Consider the following 18,381-nt stretch of genomic DNA (forward strand, 5'->3'; position numbering starts at 1 on the left):
TTCAACTCCTCCCAGCACCTCCCGTCCGCCATAGCTCAGCTGTTCTGTGGCATGCAGGAGGTGCTGGGAGGGAGTGGAAGGAGCGAGGATGGGGTGTGCTCGGGGGATGGGACAGAAAGAGGCGGAGAAGAGGTAGGGTGGGGGTGGAGCGGGGCAGGAAAAGGCGGGGTGGGTCCTTGGGGAAGGGATGGAGTGGGGGTGGGGCCTGAGGCTGAGCAGGGGTTGAGGACCCCGGGGAAAATTAAATGCTGGCATCTGTGAAATAAGGGAACTCCCTGCTAGCTCAGCTTGCGGGACTAGCACCTGCAACTTCAAGAGAACTCTAATTCTGAGATCCAAAATCTACAAAAGTTTAAAACCTACACGATAAAGTTCCTAGGGTAGCCATTCCCCCATGTGCATATGCATTAAGATATACATCATTCAACAACTGATCACCAATTGCTAGCTGACATGAAATACCATTTAACAAATATTTATTGTACACCCATGTGAGTTGATGCAGAGAGAGAAACAGGTTTCACCCATTTCCTCTAGGAACAAAGATTGAGTCAGTCAGTCCCGATCCAAAGCCCATGGAAGAAAATAGGTGACCTAAATGACTTGACCAAGAGTCTGGGACAGATCTCTAATTAGTCCCAATCTAGTACTTTGACCACAAGATGATTTTTTTTCCTTTTCCTTCTCATCACCATCAGTCCTACTAGAGACAGCATGTCTGGCATCACCCACTTGTTTCCGTTTCCAATTACAGACTTCCAGGCTCTTCTTTGAAGAATTGCTTGGAGATCTGTAGAAGCAGGTGAGCTGGCACCAGCTCTCCACAGAGCACCAGCAACTGCTCCAAAGACCGTCACTGGTTCATGGATCACTGTCTGAGGAGCCACTGCTCTGAGATATTTGCATTTAGCCCTGAGACATTGTTACTAGCCACAGTTTTTTTGCAAACACTGAACCAGATCCTCAGCTGGCATAGATTCACAAAGCTATGCTGATTGACACCAGCTGAGGAACTGGTCCTTCAAATTGCTATTATACATCATCCCTGGTATTCCCAGTAGGACCCATCTCTGTAAAAGTCACCCCCATTATGGCCGATATTAAAGAACAGATGGAATTATGTAGTTGTAACAGATATGATGAACACAGCCCTGTTTTGTCATTATTGTATTTTACACTGAAAGCATATTGAGATGAGCCAGAGGGTATGAGCCCATGAAATATTAATAGCCCTTTGGGCCAATGCATGTTAATGTATTTGTGTGTCACTGGCTCAGTGAGAGATTACCTGCAGAATCTGGAATTGTTAGGTGATGGTTAATGCAAAATCTCAAGCATAGTTATAAAGCTTGACCTCCTGGGGAAAAAGGGACAATGACTGATTTTGCCAGCTTTCAGGAAGCCAAGAGATAAAGCAAGATGGTTGGTATAAAAAGATGAGTTTTGAATGCGCTCCGGGTCTTCTTTCTGATTCAGCCAACAGATGGCCCCTTTTGTCTAAGGAGGTCCCAAACGGAGTGAATGGGTTGGAAGGATTTTGGCCTGCCAGACTCTCCCATGTGGATGTTGGGTGATTTCTGGTACATTTAGCATGCCTTTAGTTCCTGGTTTTGTTCTCATAGATTCTAAGGCCAGGTAGCATCTTCACTGAAGCACTACAGCTGCACTGCTGCAGCGTTTTAAGTGTAGACAAGCCCTAAGTAACATCGATGACTTCAGTGGAGTTACTCCTGAGTTATACTGGAGTCAGCGAGAAAGGAGAATCAAGCAGTGTTTCTATGATGGCAAAGCCCTAGAGCCCATTTCTCGTCTCTCATGTGCAGTGGTGTAAATTGGAGGAACATGCACTATAGGTGATGATGTGAACACAGAGTGAGAGGAAAATCAGGTCTTTAAAGTGAGAAGAGCAAGGGGCTGCAACTCTCCTTAGCGCCATTGAAGTCAATGAGCCCTGAAACTACGCTGACTTACATGGAGGATTTGACCAAGTGGAGTTACAATGGTGTAAAGCAAGTGTGACAGAAGAATCAATCCCAAGCCTGGCCCTCTCTGTTGTTAACAATTTTCTACCCTCCATGAAGATGCTAATTTCACTTCAAGTTAAAAAAGGAGGTTTGGGAAAGAAACCTCACAATGTCAACACCTGCTCAAAGAAATAATTACTGGAATAATATTGCTATGGGGCCTACCTAAATATAACATTCCTGTTCAAATAATTGGCTGGTATTAAGATTGAATGGATTCTTGGAAGTGTCTAAGTGTTGTAACACAATAAACACAAAATAACACAAAAAACAAACATCATTCTGGGATGTATTAGCAGGAGTGTTGTAAGTGAGACAAGAGAAGTAATTCTTCCACTCTACTCTGCGCTGATTAGGCCTCAACTGGAGTATTGTGTCCAGTTCTGGGTGCCACATTGCAGGAAAGATGTGGACAAATTGGAGAAAGTCCAGAGAAGAGCAACAAAAATGATCAAAGGTCTAGAAAACATGACCTATGAGGGAAGATTTAAAAAATTGGGTTTGTTTAGTCTGGAAAAGAGAAGACTGAAAGGGGGCATGATAACAGTTTTCAAGTGTGTAAAAGGTTGTTACAAGAAGAAGGAAGAAAAATGTTTTTCTTAACTTCTGAGGATAGGACATGAGGCAATGGGCTTAAATTGCAGCAAGGGAGGTTTAGGTTGGACATTAGGAAAAACTTCCTAACTGTCAGGGTGGTTAAGCTCTGGAATAAATTGCCTAGGGCGGTTGTGGAATCTCCATCATTGGGGATTTTTAAGAGCAGGTTAGACAGACACCTGTCAGGGATGGTCTAGATAATACTTTGTCCTGCCATGAGTGCAAGGGACTGGACTAGATGACCTCTCGAGGTCCCTTCCATGATTCTATGATTTACACCGAATTCATAAGCTGTTAGAAGGTGGGAACCTTTTACGAAGCTGGCAAAATTTGTAGAAAATATAGTCTTACAGAGAAGTGTGCATTTCCTATATAGAACAGAATTATAGAAATTAGAGAAGTATGGGTCGAACCCTAAGCTAGGGTAAATCAAACCACTGACTTCAGTAGAGCTACGCTGGTTTACATCAGCTGAGCACTTCATTCATTGACTTCAAAGGAGTTACACTAACTTGCATCATCTGAAGATCTGGCCCATTGATGTCAATGGAGCAATGCCGCGTAACACAAGGTACCAATTTGGCTCCAATCAGTTTAAACCCACTGTATTAACACCCACTTCCCAAACATATATGTTCTTTCTAAAAAATCTCTCTGACTGCAAAGTAACTTCCATTCATGCCCAGTTTTCTTGCCTGCCACTGAGCAAGGCAAAGATGTCTTGCTTGTGTGTTCAGTGTGAACTGGATAGAGCAATGCTCTAATTAGTCTGTTATGGCTAGTGATAGAGAGAGATTACTCAATCCTCTTGCTGCAAGGAAATCTTCTAAAATAACAACACTTTCCATTAATTAATAGAGCAGGTGGACAGTGGTTACAAAGAAGCCTGGTTGCTAGGCATCAATTCATGTGATGCTACCACTACATGTTCAATCAGCAATAATTAAAATATAGATAGAGGCTTTCAAACAGCAATGAGCTCTGAAAATATTTCAGACGTTGTCTAGTGTGAGAGAAAGCAGAGTCTGATTCTCTTCTTGCGAATACAGACTAACACGGCTGCTACTCTGAAACTTGCTTACACTGGTTTTGCACAAGGGTACCTCATTCTGTTCAACAAACCTTTGAAATGTAGTCTTTTTGAAGGATAGCTCCAGATAAAGTTCTTCTCTCCTGCTGATTGCCATTTCCTGTTGACTTCTTATCCCCCTGGTGATGCGTATATAAAGGTAACTTCCATTGTCTCTGGCATCACCTTGTTCAATTTACACTGGAGACATAAGCAAAACAATATTATTTGTCTAGACGAACTTGTTTATCAAGTCTGGCCACAAAATATATCTTAGGAACCTATTTTCAGTACACACACAACTCTTTACACACCATCCATATGCACATCACACAATGATTTCATGATTAGCATGTCACCATTTTTTATGCTAACTTACTCAATTCACTTGTATAGTACAAGAATACTGTACACAATCAGTTAATTCAATTGAAAAAAAGAAAAGGAGTACTTGTGGCACCTTAGAGACTAACAAATTTATTTGCGCATAAGCTTTCGTGAGCTACAGCTCAATGCATCCGAAGAAGTGAGCTGTAGCTCACGAAAGCTTATGCTCAAATAAATTTGTTAGTCTCTAAGGTGCCACAAGTACTCCTTTTCTTTTTTGCGAATACAGACTAACACGGCTGCTACTCTGAAACCTATTGATTCAATTGCTTATTCTCTGGGGTTCAGACCTCCATTCTCCTGGAGTTTTCCTAGACGGGAAAACTGCCATAATAAATCGGACCAGGAGTGCATCTGTCCTGTCTCGGACAGTGGCCGGCACCAGATGTCTTAGCAGGTGTAAGAACACAGCAGAGGCAGATATGGGATACACAGTCTCACATGACATCTTATCCTGGTTTTTATTAGTTGGAGACAGGCTAAAGTCCTGAAGGATGAGGTTTAAGATCTACAATATTTTACAATTTTTGTTGTTGTTAATTATAACAATTCTGGATAAACTTGATATCCATAATAATGAGATAGGGTAATGAGGTGTTAAGATACTGAACCAAATCCTCAGAGTAAATTGGTATAATTCCATGAACTGCAATAGAGCAATGCTCATGTACATCTGCTGAGGATCTGGTTCATGGTTAATGAGCATTCTGAGAAACAGGCAGCAGAAGATCTGTGCAGATTTTTGTCTCAGGCCAGAAAGGAGCAACACCACTTATCTAGTCAAGAGAGGTGCCGAGGGACCCAATTACAGAACTTGCTGACTTCAAGGGTCAAAGAAAGTGACAGGTGAGTAGGTCCAGGAAAGCTCCCCATCCACTGTCAGGAGTTGTAGAGGCTGCCAAAAGTTAGATAGAGTGAGAGGTTTTGCTTTTGCTCTCAAGACACAGAAGGGTCTCTACTCAATTCCACACCTCGCATATGAGCTCATCACAAAACTATAGCAGACTTCCCCAGGGCAAGGAGCAGTGGAACCAAGTCATAAAGCCCAGTTGATGGAACTATGTGGTGAATACATCCACAGGCTGATGGACAAAACCCAGAGAGGCTGAAATCTGGGAAGAGATGAGTAAATAAAGAGAAAGGATAAGCTGACTCCACTGCAGGAGTAAGATAAAGGAGAACAAACAAACGTGCTAACAAGACATTGAGTCAAGTATAACCATTCAAGCTGCACAAATACCCACACAAGGCAGTGTGAATAGCAGTGACTCAAGGTCAGGTCAAAGTAATGGCCAGATCCTGAGGTCCTCACTTAGTTCATTCAGGCAAATCTCCCATAGGAAGTAGCTACTTTAACCTCGCACCTTCTTACAACCTCCTGCTATTTATTCTTCTTGCTACACTTTTCTCCCATTCCAGCCATTGGACTTACACCAGCTCAGACTCTCTTAGACTCAGGGGCCAGATAAACAGCTGATATGTAAGGGGATGGTAAATATACATTAATAGGGGACTGTGGGCTGTTTTTCTCTCACTTACATCCTTTTTGTACTATTGGAGTTACTCCTGATTTAGATCCATCCAGTGCAAGTGAGAGCAGAATCTGAATCTAGACTTTCAAGACCAGATCCTCATCTAGGCATAAATCAGCATGGCACCAATTTCTCATGGCAGGTCTCCTATTGCCTATTTCTTGGGATTCTTATTAGCAGTGGGGTAGGTCCTCATCTTGCACCACCATTGTCTAAAGCTGCTTCTGTGCTGATAAAGTTCTCCACTCTCCAGTTTCAACGTGGCAGTTCTCGTAAGTGCAAATGGTTTGATCCAGTTCCCACTGAAATCAATAGAAAGACTCCCATGAACTTCTGCAAGGGTTGGATCAGGCTCTGAACTCACTAGGAAAGTAGGCAGGGAAACCAGGACTCAGGTGATGATGTTACACTCAAACTGAGATTGTTGAAATTGACTTTTCCCCTAGACAAGGTAGGGCCAGAGTTAGAAAGGTATTTAGCTGCAGACAGGTGCGCACTGAGATTTTCCAAAAGTCCAAAGCAATTTAGGGCCTAATTTCTCATTGAAAGCCTATGGGAGTTAGAGACCTAACTCATGTCGGGGCCTAGTGAGATATACAGAAGCAATTATGGGCATTTTTGGGTGCCTAAGTACCTTCACACATCTGGCCCTCAGAGCCTAGGACAGCAAAAATAACCTGAAGTGGCACAGTTTGTACCCTGAAGTCCATCAGCTGAATTAAAGGTAATATAGTAGAGTTAGGAAACTGCAGCTCCAAATACTATCCAAACATTGCTTCATCTAATGCTCTTCACAGCTATATATTTCATACTCTGTGCCGCTGCAGAGAATAAGAGAGAGGCTCTCACTGGGCGAATTCGTTTTGCTGCAGAGACCAAGTTTCCAATTATAGTTTTTGCAGGACTACCTGGCTGCGGACAGGCTGCTACAGCAAGAGGAAAATAGGAGAATTCCTTGACAGTGTAGCCTGCTGCCTGATGTGAACAAAAAAGTTGCAAAAGAAATAATAAATGATCCTAGTGTGCAGAAAAAAAAAAGTGGTGAAACTCCACCTACAGGTCCCAACATCCAGAGGCAAGAGGAAGGAGGGGTGTGTGGCTCTGACAGGGGATTGGGACTTAAGAGTTGTGGGTTCAATTCCTCTCTCTATCACAGACTGCCTGTGGGATTTTTGGGCAAGTCACCTAGGATGGGATTTTTCAAAGCACTTGGAGCTGAAATCAATGGGAATAGAATCAGACCAACTTTCGTAGACACAAGATACATAGGTGTAAAGCCGCCACAGTTGGTATATCACCAGGAGTGCATGTGTTGATGCAGAATGCAGTGCACCATGGGGTTGGCTTCCGGTCTCCATGACCCCCATGCAGTGGAGTTCACGTTGTGACCACAGCAGTCATTGTCAGGCATTGTGGGACAGCTACTGGAGGACTGCTAGGGTCGACACAGGTCACACAGTGTCTACACTTGCATTGTTCAGGCAGGTGGCATTATTGCATCACGGTAACAAGGGGCTTATATCAACTGGGGACAAATTTGAGGGTAGAAACATGGACAAATAGTCGACTCAAGGCAGCGTAAGTCGGCCTAACTTCGTTGTGTAGACCAGGCCTTAGGCAATTACTGAACTCTTTTGAAAAATCCTACCCTCAGTCTCTGGGCCTCAGATCCCATCTATAAATTCGGGGTAATGATCTTTCCTTTCCTTTCCTTTCTTCCAACCTTAGGCTTGATCAACACTACCATCTTATTTCAGCATAACTACATCACTGAGCGACATAGTTATACAGAGCTCTCCCACTGTGTAAACAGCGCAATGTAAAAGGTAGGGCTTTTCCGGTCTACATAGGTACCACTCCTCGGGGAGGCCGAATACCTACGCCGACAGGAGGAGCTCTCCACGGCAGCTCTGTAAGTGTAGACAAGCCCTGAGTGTGTTTAGTCTGTAAACTCTTTGGGATTATCTCCTGCATGTACAGCTCTTAGCTCCACAGGGTCCCAATCTCAGCTGGGGCCTCTTAGATTGTAATCCAAATAATAAGTGGCAGCACACCATCCAGTGGAACTTTTGCCTTTGATGTTAGTGGGTGCTAGGTCAGACCCTACGTGGGGAAGACCATTGCATGGCCTGAGAAACTCCTCTATTTGGGCAAGTACTGATAAAGCTATCCTGATATAACAGGGTGCGCTAAGCCTCTGTCCCTTCCACAGCCATTTTGTCAGTGTACCCGTCTTAGTGAGAGCTCCCGGGCCTCCACTGTGCTTGAGGGGCAGCATGTGACTCTGTTACTTCGAGACTGGGCCCGTAACTTCAGCACCTCTGTTTCTCACTGTACCGTGTCATGCTGTGTGCATGTACAGGGTACAGCGGAGATTAAAGCTACCCTGTGTTCTCTGGTGACTGTGCCCGCTGCTGATAAATAGAACCTGCTGTGGGTAACCAGCTTGGAATGTACACTCTCCATTGATGTTGTGTCATGAAATACACTAGAAAGGAACCATTATCTCTCAGCATCAGATTCTTGGGTCTGGTGCCTTTGTCCCCGGAAAGATTAGCAAGTTAAACTATACTGAGAGTCACCGTCATGGGCAAAGGCGTCTGTTGTTGGTATCAATAAAGGACTGGACTTGATGTGGAACCCGGCATATCAGCCTGAGATCTCCTAGCAATGGAAATTAATTAGGATCCTCTAGCAATTAGAAATGGAAAAGATCTTTGCTTGTTATACCCATCTAACTGCCAGGGCAGGATACAAGGCTCCCGACAAAAGGTACAGCAGGTATTACACTGATACTGCATTTTGTCTGTACAAAACTCAGCCTCACGCTGATCAAAGAACATTCACGGGCAGCCTACAACTGAATAAATGCATAGCTGATCTGCCGGGGGGCGGGGGAGTTTTACATGTGTAAATACTGTTGAGGACTATGGATGAAGTTAAGTCCTGTGTAGATGACCAACAGAAGGGCTAGGTGCCACTTAAATCCTACTTTGAAGGTTTGCCTGGGGTTTAAGTGGGGGTTTGTGGCTTGTGTTGGCCCCTCTGCACAAGAGTGAATTTCACCTTCTGCGATTGCTTAATATAAGACACCAGTCTTTTAGGGGATTTCTTGTCCTGTGTGGCCCATTCCACAGAATGACACTGAGTTTCCGTAATAAAGACACTGCCTTTTTACAAGGCAGGTGAGATTTTGTGGCTCTAGCACATAGGAGAATAGGATCAATTGTTGACAGAAAATAAATTTCTTTTTTTTTCTGCAGAAAATTGACTTTTTGGCAAAAATTCTCCAACCCCCCTGAGGCACTGTGGAGCAAATTCGAATTGAAATGCTCCGGGTTTTGATCAAAGTATTTTGGTTTTCAGTTTCTCGACATAAGATTGAAATATTCCACAGGAAGCAGATGCTTTTTACACAAAATTTCATTTTTGCCCCCCCCCCAAAAACCCACCCCAATTTTCCCATCAAAAACCAGTTTCAGTGGAAATTTTGCAACCAGCCTTATAGTTATTCCAGTTGGGCCCTATAATCTGTCACATTTTGAGAGGATAGTTTTCCCCAGGAGTGGAAACACTATCCCATTGCATTAGTTGTCAGAATCATTTTATGTGTTTGATTAATCACTTTCAGGTGAACCTTCTTGTTCGGAGAATAAACAGCTGTTTCCATCCTGACTCATCCCTGGAAAGGATTCCACCAGAACTTATTAGAAAGAATAGCAATTTGTAGTGCTGTAATAGGCTAATGAGCTCTGTCAACTTCCTAATGAGGATTTTGTTTTCAGAGTTGCACAAGTTTTTCAGATTTGCCTAACAGCAAGAGAATGTTTACCTGACTAGTGTTCTTTGGCTGGCTGCATCATAGCTGGGCGTAGAGTCCAAAGAATCTCAGAAGATTAGATACTCTATTTAATAAATTCTGGGTTACAGCCTCTAGGCTGCATGGTAAAATTTAATGCATTAGAAAATGCTGCTGTTTGCTTTTCTCCTGTTGTCTTGGGATATATTTAATCAATATTTTTATATTTTATATATAATATAATGGGAAGGTTAGGAGCTTGCTTGTATGACTGGAGATCCTCTAATGAAAGGTACTAGGTACATAGAAAGCTGCTATTGCTTATTTACTTATTTTTTCTTCTGATAGAACCTAGATGCTCCATCTGAGATTGGTGCTAGGTGCTGTGCAAACACATAGTAAGGCACAGTCCCTGCTCCAAGCACCAAACAGCCTAAATAATTGAGACAAACAAGAGTAGGAGGGGGAAAGTGAGAGAGAAAGTGACTTGACAAAGGTCAAGCAGCAGCTTAGTGGCAGAGCTCAGAATAGAATTGATCTCTCCTGAATCCCAGACGATTGGCCTACTCATTGGACGGTGTGAGTTGTATGGTAGACCACGGTGCCTCCTAGCATGTATACATGCATAATTCTAACCATCAAGGTGATGATTCACAGTACCTTACCCCATTGTGTGTGTAGTAAGTATGAACAGCTGAGCACAAGGAGATCCTGATCTCGGATGGGACAACTAGGTCCTATTAGAACAAAGGTACTTTCAGTATAAGGGTGGCACAGCTGGGGCCCTTATTTATTGCAATAATAAACATGATGATTCTAGTCTTTTTAGACCTACCTGATCTAAAAGGGCTCTCTTACTTTATTTAAGCACTCATGGCACTGGCTCCCTACCAATTTCCTCTCACTATCCATAAGAAACTTAAACAACCAAATACAGCACAGCAGAAAAGGCTAAGCCATTAATTAACCGAGACACATTCTATCTCGCTGTCTAGTAGTCAGCAATACGTCTCCTTAGGTGGCAGCTCAATTGCTGTGGTGGCACTTCTTGTGTTTTAGCTTTGGCAAAATGTGGCTGTTTGAATTACAGGCAGGTTGTCCTTTCCCAAGCAGATTCAGAAGTGAGGTTTTGGTTTTATGTTGGGAACAATACTACGGGGCTGAAAAATTGAACAATCTTTGTGAGTTATTTTAATGAAAGGAGATCAAGTTCACAGGCCCTCCTACTGGCTTACAAATTATTCTTATTCATTATGCCTTCTGAGGGAAGCACTAAAGAGGTCTCAGCCTGGGATTAGGGGTCTTCGCTAGTGGTTTTATATGGGCAGCAGTATAAAAACCCTAGGAGAAAGTGGGATAAGAGAACTGGGTATTCAGTGAGCTGCCTTCAGCTGGTAATAAAAGTGGTCCAGATTTAATCTAAACCTGAGGAAATAGATAAATATAATAATCTGGCTACCATCTTTGTCTTTCTTTTCTGTTTACCGAGGTACCTTTCTATCCATCCATCAATGTAGGGACCTTCTAGCTATCCATATAGACTTCTAGACATTTATCCATCCATCTGCGTAACAAGCTAGACATGTCTCCATCCATCTGTCCAGTAAAGTAGACTTCCATCTCTCATCTATCCATCCATATATCTAGGCAGCAAGCTAGACTTCTATCTGCCTAGCTAGCCAGAGAGATAGCCTTCTGTCTACCTACCTAGTTAGCCAGTCAGCCTTTTGTCCACCTACCTAGTCTTGTCCATCTATCTAGAGCATCCATTACAGACCTAAGCTTTTTAAAGGATAAACAACTACAGCACTTAATTATGAGCCCATTTAACTATTAACAGCTACATCGAGAATTTTAGAATGAAGCCTTTTAGCAGAGATTTCATTTCCCTTCGCTTTTATCTGTTTTGTGACAATCACTGACATTAACGAAAATTGCAAGAACCATATCTCCACAGGGACTAAAAGCCAGTTGTGCTGTGCTTACTAGTAGTGGAGCAAGCAAGGAATGCAACACGCTTGTTTGTATGTCGCAGCAGGAACCTCATTCAGCATCTTCATTATTTTGCATTGGCATCTTACAGAACATACCTGATGTGCAACACTCGTCCCTCTACAAAGACTTGGTGCATGCCCCATGCCAAAGCTGTACAGAGTGGGCTCTGTACAGAGTGGGGCAGGGCTCTTCATTGGCTCTAAATATGCCAGCATGGTTGGAGGGTAAGCCAAGAGAAAGATCACAGGAGCCATGCTTATACTTGGTCCAAAGTCAACATATAAAGGGTGCAGAAGGGCAAAGGACATAACTCTAACCCATAGCTTAGAACCAGGTCTGCACTGAATTCCTACAGCCTGCTTGGGGGTGGTTAGGGAAAGATTCATTCATTGGGACTGCATGAGTATGAGAGCTGACTCTGCCTGTTTTCGATAGTACTCAAGGACTCCACACTCAATCCCATTTTCCAGTGGTGACAATATAGTTTCAGATGACCCTGAGCTTCAGCCAAAGCTGAGGTGTGCACAGTGCAACTCAGGGGAAAGGGTTTGTATCTATCTGTAAAGGTGGCTTTGTATGTTGAAAGTTAATAGGAAAACAAAAGGTTTTTGTCCCTCCATGTTGTATAAAGGGTAGAAAGATTTTGCTTTATTTAAAGTTTGTTTGCCTTTTTTGTTTACCTGAGAAATATCAGGACAAGTCTTCTCCTCCCTCTTTTAGCTGGAGGTCTCTTTGAATGACCCAGTGAAGGGGACTGGATGGCCTAGGGGTGGAATTGATGAATCGTGGACACACACAGCTTTTCTTCCAGCTGCTTGTGAGGCATTCGAGTTAAAAACAAACAAGAAACAGTTTTAAACATTTTTTTATTGAAAATCCTTTCTCCTCTCCATTAACTAGATTCTACCCCCTTGCTTACTGTTCCAGCAGAGCACATAAGCATGTGTTCAACTTTAAGTTTAAGTTCAACTTCTTTTTTTTCCACCAAATGCATCCGATGAAGTGAGCTGTAGCTCATGAAAGCTTATGCTCAAATAAATTTGTTAGTCTCTAAGGTGCCACAAGTACTCCTTTTCTTTTTGCGAATACAGACTAACACGGCTGCTACTCTGAAACTGTAAGTATGTAGTTAGTCCATTGGAGTCTTGTGATTAAACACACTTCAAGTACTTTGCTGGATTAGGGCCCATGTTATCGAGGTTATAAACCTCCTAATTTTCCAGTCATCCACAGAGTCTTCCAGGAAAAACTGGACAGATGAGACAAGAATTTATAATGTAAACAAACAAACAATTAATAAAACTTTAAAACAAACCAACAAACTTTCAGGTCATCTTAATCACAAAACAGGAAAACAAAAAAAAGGCAAAAAGCTTTTTTTTATTCGTTCCTAGGTTTTGTGAACATTTATGAAATGTTAATGAAATTGGATGATGTTTTCACCTTTTTAAAATAAGAATTAACAGGTCACTGTTTCTAACCCCAAAGGAAAACATGCCTATTTTACTATTCATTTGCATGGATGGTAAGTGGAAAATTTAATCTAAATTTTAAGCAGCTACAGGGAATTGGTATCCTTATGTGACATTGTTAAAAGTGACATGGAAATGACAAATTAAATCAAAGCTACTGGTGCTGAGAGGGGAGAAAAGCTTGCAAATAAGAATTCCGAGGTACCTACAAAAATAGATAAGCATCCATCTGAAAAGGGCATTTAAGGCATGCCAATGATTTCATTTCCTGTTGATTTCATTTGGAATCACCACTGGTTACTCCAGAGCTCACTTTGGACGATGGCCTAAAATGGAATAGAGCTGGGTAAGAAAGAGATTCTGCATTTCATGGGAAATGGCATGGGGTTTTTTTTTTAAACCATTCCAAAACAGGACAAAACCAAAAAAACTTGAAAATTTCCTGTGAAATGAAATTCTGAATTAAAAAAAAAAAGTTGTTTCAGGCTTCGACAAAACTGAAATGTTTCCTTCTCATCTGGACCTTCTAAAACTTTTTAAAATGCTGTTTTATATAAAAACAATTTGATTTTTCATTTCAAAATCACTTTTTGAAATGAAATAAAGTGTTTCATTTAGTTTGCTTCTAAATGAAATTCCATCAGAACTGACGCATTTTTCAAAGTGTGTCAATTTTGACAATTTTGACAGGCATTTTCTATTTAAAAAAATGTTTTGATGGAAAAAGTTCCCATCAGCTCTTAAATGGAATCTTCCATATTTCTTCTAAGGCTCTATCTACACTGGTACCGCTGTAAGGTACACAGTATAGCCGCTCTTTGCCAGCAGGAGAGAGCTTTCCTGCCCACAAAATAAAACCACCCGCAATGATAGGAGGTAACTTCGTTGGCAGGAGAGCATCTCCCACTGACAAAGCACTGTCCACACTGCTGCTTTTTGTTAAAAGTTTTGTCAGTCGGGTGTGGTTTTTTTTCACACCGCTGACTGACAAATGTTTTAATGACAAAAGTGCAATGTAGACAAAGCCTAAGAAAATCTTCCAGCCAGACAAGGCTTGAAATTTGCATCCACTTAGTCACATGATACTTATCTTTGGCTTTTAATGATGAAAGGTATTTGAGCTAGATTCTCATTGGAGCCGAAGATCTGTCTCTTTTGTGTTTAATAGCAGCTTCCTTTCTAACAATCTTCTGTTCCAATTCTATCCTGCTTTGATGCCAGACTACTGGATTAGTGACACAACAGTCAGTTCTGTCATAAAAAAAGGATTTTTGTCTTACCTGCATGATCCATGAGCAGGTGAGGCTTAGTTGTGGAGAATGTTACTGTTCTGGCATATCTTCAGCAACAGAAAGAAAATATATATTGATCAGAGCTGTTTATATGTAGATGTACCTTGGTTCTAACTGTATCCACAAAATGACAGTCATGCTTTGAAGCAAAGCATATTGTCCCTGCTTCTGATATCATCTGCGCTGGTGTAAATCAGAAGTAACTCAGTTCAAACCAGTGGAGGGTTACGCCGGTGTAAAACTGATGTGAGTGAAAGGAGAATTAGGCTCCTGTATTTGGAATGAATTTGTTACAGTTCCAAGGACTGGTGTAAATCAGTACAGCTTTAGTCATTTGGATTATTCACAGGCACGCTTATTTAGTTATTTGTTCTGTGTCTTTCTGCATCCCTGCCTTATCTTTGAGACTGCAAGCTGTTTGTGACACAGACTTTGTTAAAAGAAAAGGAGGACTTGTGGCACCTTAGAGACTAACAAATTTATTTGAACATAAGCTTTCGTGAGCTACAGCTCACTTCAGAGCCCCAACCTGGTTGGGTCCACTAAACATTAGTGGAACGCAAACAATAATAAATCATATCAATGATCCACAGATTGTTGAACTCAAGTGTCTTTCTGCTGACTCCAATGGGCTTTGGATTATACCCTACAGGACTACTGGCTGCTCTGCCTTACTTACATTATATTTGTAAGTGTATAGTGTATCTTTTATCTGCCTTTGCATACTGCAGTCACACACTGCCATTTGGCTATGCACATCAGCTAATTATATGAGCAATTAGCAATGTATGGGTTCAGCTGTTGCATATGGAAATGTCAGTCAACACTTTAATATTAGGGTAATAAGTACTTAGATTCAAATGAGGATTTTTGGGAACCAGGATATTTTGCTGGCACGACCTTTTTGGAAACTTTAGATTCCATCTTAAGAGTGCTTTGGGATGTATATAGTTGGTATATAATGTAATAGAATATTATTAATACTATCTCCTCTTAAATCCTCCACATCACATACTTTCCTGCTATAGCACCCCGACTAGAGATCTGTAAAGTAATCACACTGAGAAAGCTGCATTAGTGGGATTACTTCCATATTGTTCAAGTAATGGGCCTGACTCTCTTCTCACTTACAGCCGTGTGAATCAGGAGTAACTCCATGGATGCCCACCAAGCTATGCTTATGCTCAAATAAATTTGTTAGTCTCTAAGGTGCCACAAGTACTCCTTTTCTTTTCACCAAGCTATAATGGTCTAAAACTTGTGTGAATGAGAGGCGAAGCAGGCCAAACAGAATAGATTTTGATCTGAGTCACTGCCATGTAAGGCCTGGTTTACACCCAAACTTTGGGTCAATCTAGCTACATTGCTCAGGGCTGTGAAAAAATGTGTGCCCTATGAGATATAGTTAGGTTGACCTAAACCCCACTGTAGGAGCAGCGAGGCTGACAGGAGATTTCTTCCTTTGACCTAGCTCCTGCCTTTCAGAGAGTCGGATTCCCGCCATCCATGGAAAACCCCTTCTGTCGATGTACTGCATTACGGCACTGGAGTTGTGCCACTGTGCTGTAGATGTGCTCTGTCACCCCAGTGAAGCCCCTGAATCACTCTGGATTTACACCCGTGTAATTAAGAAGCACAGTCAGGACCCATATCTGTGACCAGGCTGTGCAGACAATGCAAGAGGTTTGGCCAGCTAGTGGACTTCAGCTGAAATCAATGGCCAGCGCCAACTTATACTTGTTCACAGTGGAAGGGTGAGAAAGGGTGTTACAGTGGTTAACCTATTAGCCCAGGAAGAGGGAGGCAGTAGTTCAGTTCCCTTCTTTGCCACCAGTGCCCTGTGGGACCTTCAGCAAGTCTCCTAGCCTCTGTGCCTCAGTTTCCCATTTGCAGAACGGGGATAATCGCACTGCCATACCTCACAGGAATGTTGTGAGGATAAAACTGTTAAAGGTTGTGAGAGGCTCAGATGCGATGGTGATGCGGGACTAAAAAAGTACCTTAGATAGGATCTGTATTCTGACCAGCCCCACAAACAAGCAGCTATTCAAAGAAAATGATGATGAAGAGAGCATCACAAAGACTATATCCAGACCCAAAGTTCAGGGATGCAGGGTTTTGCTTATCTCTAATTATGCTGTGTCTGAGGGATAATGGGGTTGCTTGTCCTGATTTCTCTGAGGCTAGTGGCGTTTATATGGGTCCTTGTTGCACATGAAGATGTGTAGCATACATCACACGGATTCCATGTGCACTCTAAGGAACACTTTTCGCTGGCTCAAGCCAATCAATAGCTGACTTGCTGAGCAAATAAAAGTTGAACGTCTTCAGCAGTATTGAGGTCTTTCTGCTGGCAGCTTGTGAGAAAGAAACAAAATGAACGTTGGGCTGTGGCCATTTCACATAAGCCGTGAAAACATAAATGTGATACTGCTAGAGAACAAGATGGCTGAAGGCACCTGGGAATGAGATGGATCCTTTCACTTGTAGGTTACAGGTTCAATAGTGTCTGAAAGTCACCGCGGTCTGACAGCTGTTCAACAGCCCAGGGGAAAAAATTATTTGCTGGATGGCAATCCAGGGCCTCTTGTACAGGTGGTCAGGTTATGGAAATCTTCTGCACAGCTGGCACATGCAGCAAATACACCAAGGATAGGAACTGACCCTGAGACTTCTTGGCAAGACAGTGCCAGGATAGCTTGCACAGACTGCTCCTCTGTTGTAGCTGAGTTAGGGGTTTAAAGGAAACGGAGTTCCTCCTGAGGGGTATAGCTGGCCAGATCTCTTTTACTAAGGGCACATCTAAACTGAAAATGCTACAGGGGCACAGTGTAGGCGCAAACACCGGTGGGAGGGGTTCTCCCATTAGCATAGGTAATCCACGTCCCCCAGAGAGGTGGGAACTAGGTCTTGCATCGACCTTGCATTCTCTACACTGTGGGTTAGGTCAGCATAGCTTCGTCTCTTAGGGGTGTGGTTTTTCACACCCCTGAGAGACACATAGACATTCCCAGTGTAGACCAGCCCCAAGAGTGCATGTGGCTAGAATTTCCTTTCACTTACACTAGGATGTGACTCTGTTGACATGAGCGAGAGTTAAACCTGATGGAGGAGAACTGTGACAGGACATCTGAGTTGAGAGAACAGTGTGAGGGGATTGCATGTATTTCATTAACGAGGCTCTCAGCCATGGAGAATATTTCAGACCCCTAATTAAATAGTAATTCTTTTCCTCCTTAATTTTACAGTTTATTTTTATCCCCACCGATGACAGATCACCTTTCTGAAGCACACAGAACCGTCTTGCTGGGCAGTATCTTTGCAAGCACTTGGACTAGGGAGTGATTTGTGGCACTGCACAATCTTGATGCATGTAATACTGTTGCACTGTTTTGATTAAAGCTAGCGTGTAGTGGGGCAGTGTAACAGGGTGGCCTGCCCCTTTAGCGTATATCTACACTGCAATTAAAAACCCACAGCTGGCACGTGCCAGTTGACTTAGGCTTGAGGGGCTTGGGCCAGGCGGCTGTTTAATTGCAGTGTAGATGTCCAGGCTTGAGATGGAGCTGGGGCTCTAGAACCCTGTGAAGTGGAACAGTCCAAGAGCTTGGGCTCTAGAACCCTGTGGGGGTGGAACAGTCCTGGAGCTGGGGCTCTAGAACCCTGTGGGGGTGGGACAGTCTCAGAGCCGGGACTCTAGAACATTGTGAGGTGGGAGAGTCCCGGAGCCAGGATCCTAGAACCCTGCAAGGTGGGAGGGTCCTGGAGCTCGGCCTGCAGCCTGAGCCAGAACATCTACACTGCAATTAAACAGTCCTACAGCCTTAGCCCCGCAAGCCTGAGTCAGCTGGCACAGGTCAGTTGCGAGTGTCTCATTGCAGTGTAGACATACCTAAGTGTCCAGGAAAAGTGTCCATACAAGGAACTAGTGTGGAGTAGCAAGTGCTGTTAATTCACACCCAAGTTTGCTGCACACTAATTTCCCCATGTAGACAAGCCATTATTCCATGCACAGAACTCCCTCTGGTGTCAGTTAAGAATCAGGTGCCAGATCCTCCATTGGTGTAACTCACTGACTTTAATCTATCTATGCTGGTTTACACCAGCTGAGGAGATGGCCCTGGCTGTGTGTGATGATCTGGCTTCATTCTCCTTTTAGCTCCACTTGTTAAATCATCCACCCTACCTTTCCTTATTTGATATTGACCCTCTGG

This window comes from Dermochelys coriacea, chromosome 26 (genome assembly GCF_009764565.3).
Source record: "Dermochelys coriacea isolate rDerCor1 chromosome 26, rDerCor1.pri.v4, whole genome shotgun sequence".
NCBI lineage: Eukaryota > Metazoa > Chordata > Testudines > Dermochelyidae > Dermochelys > Dermochelys coriacea.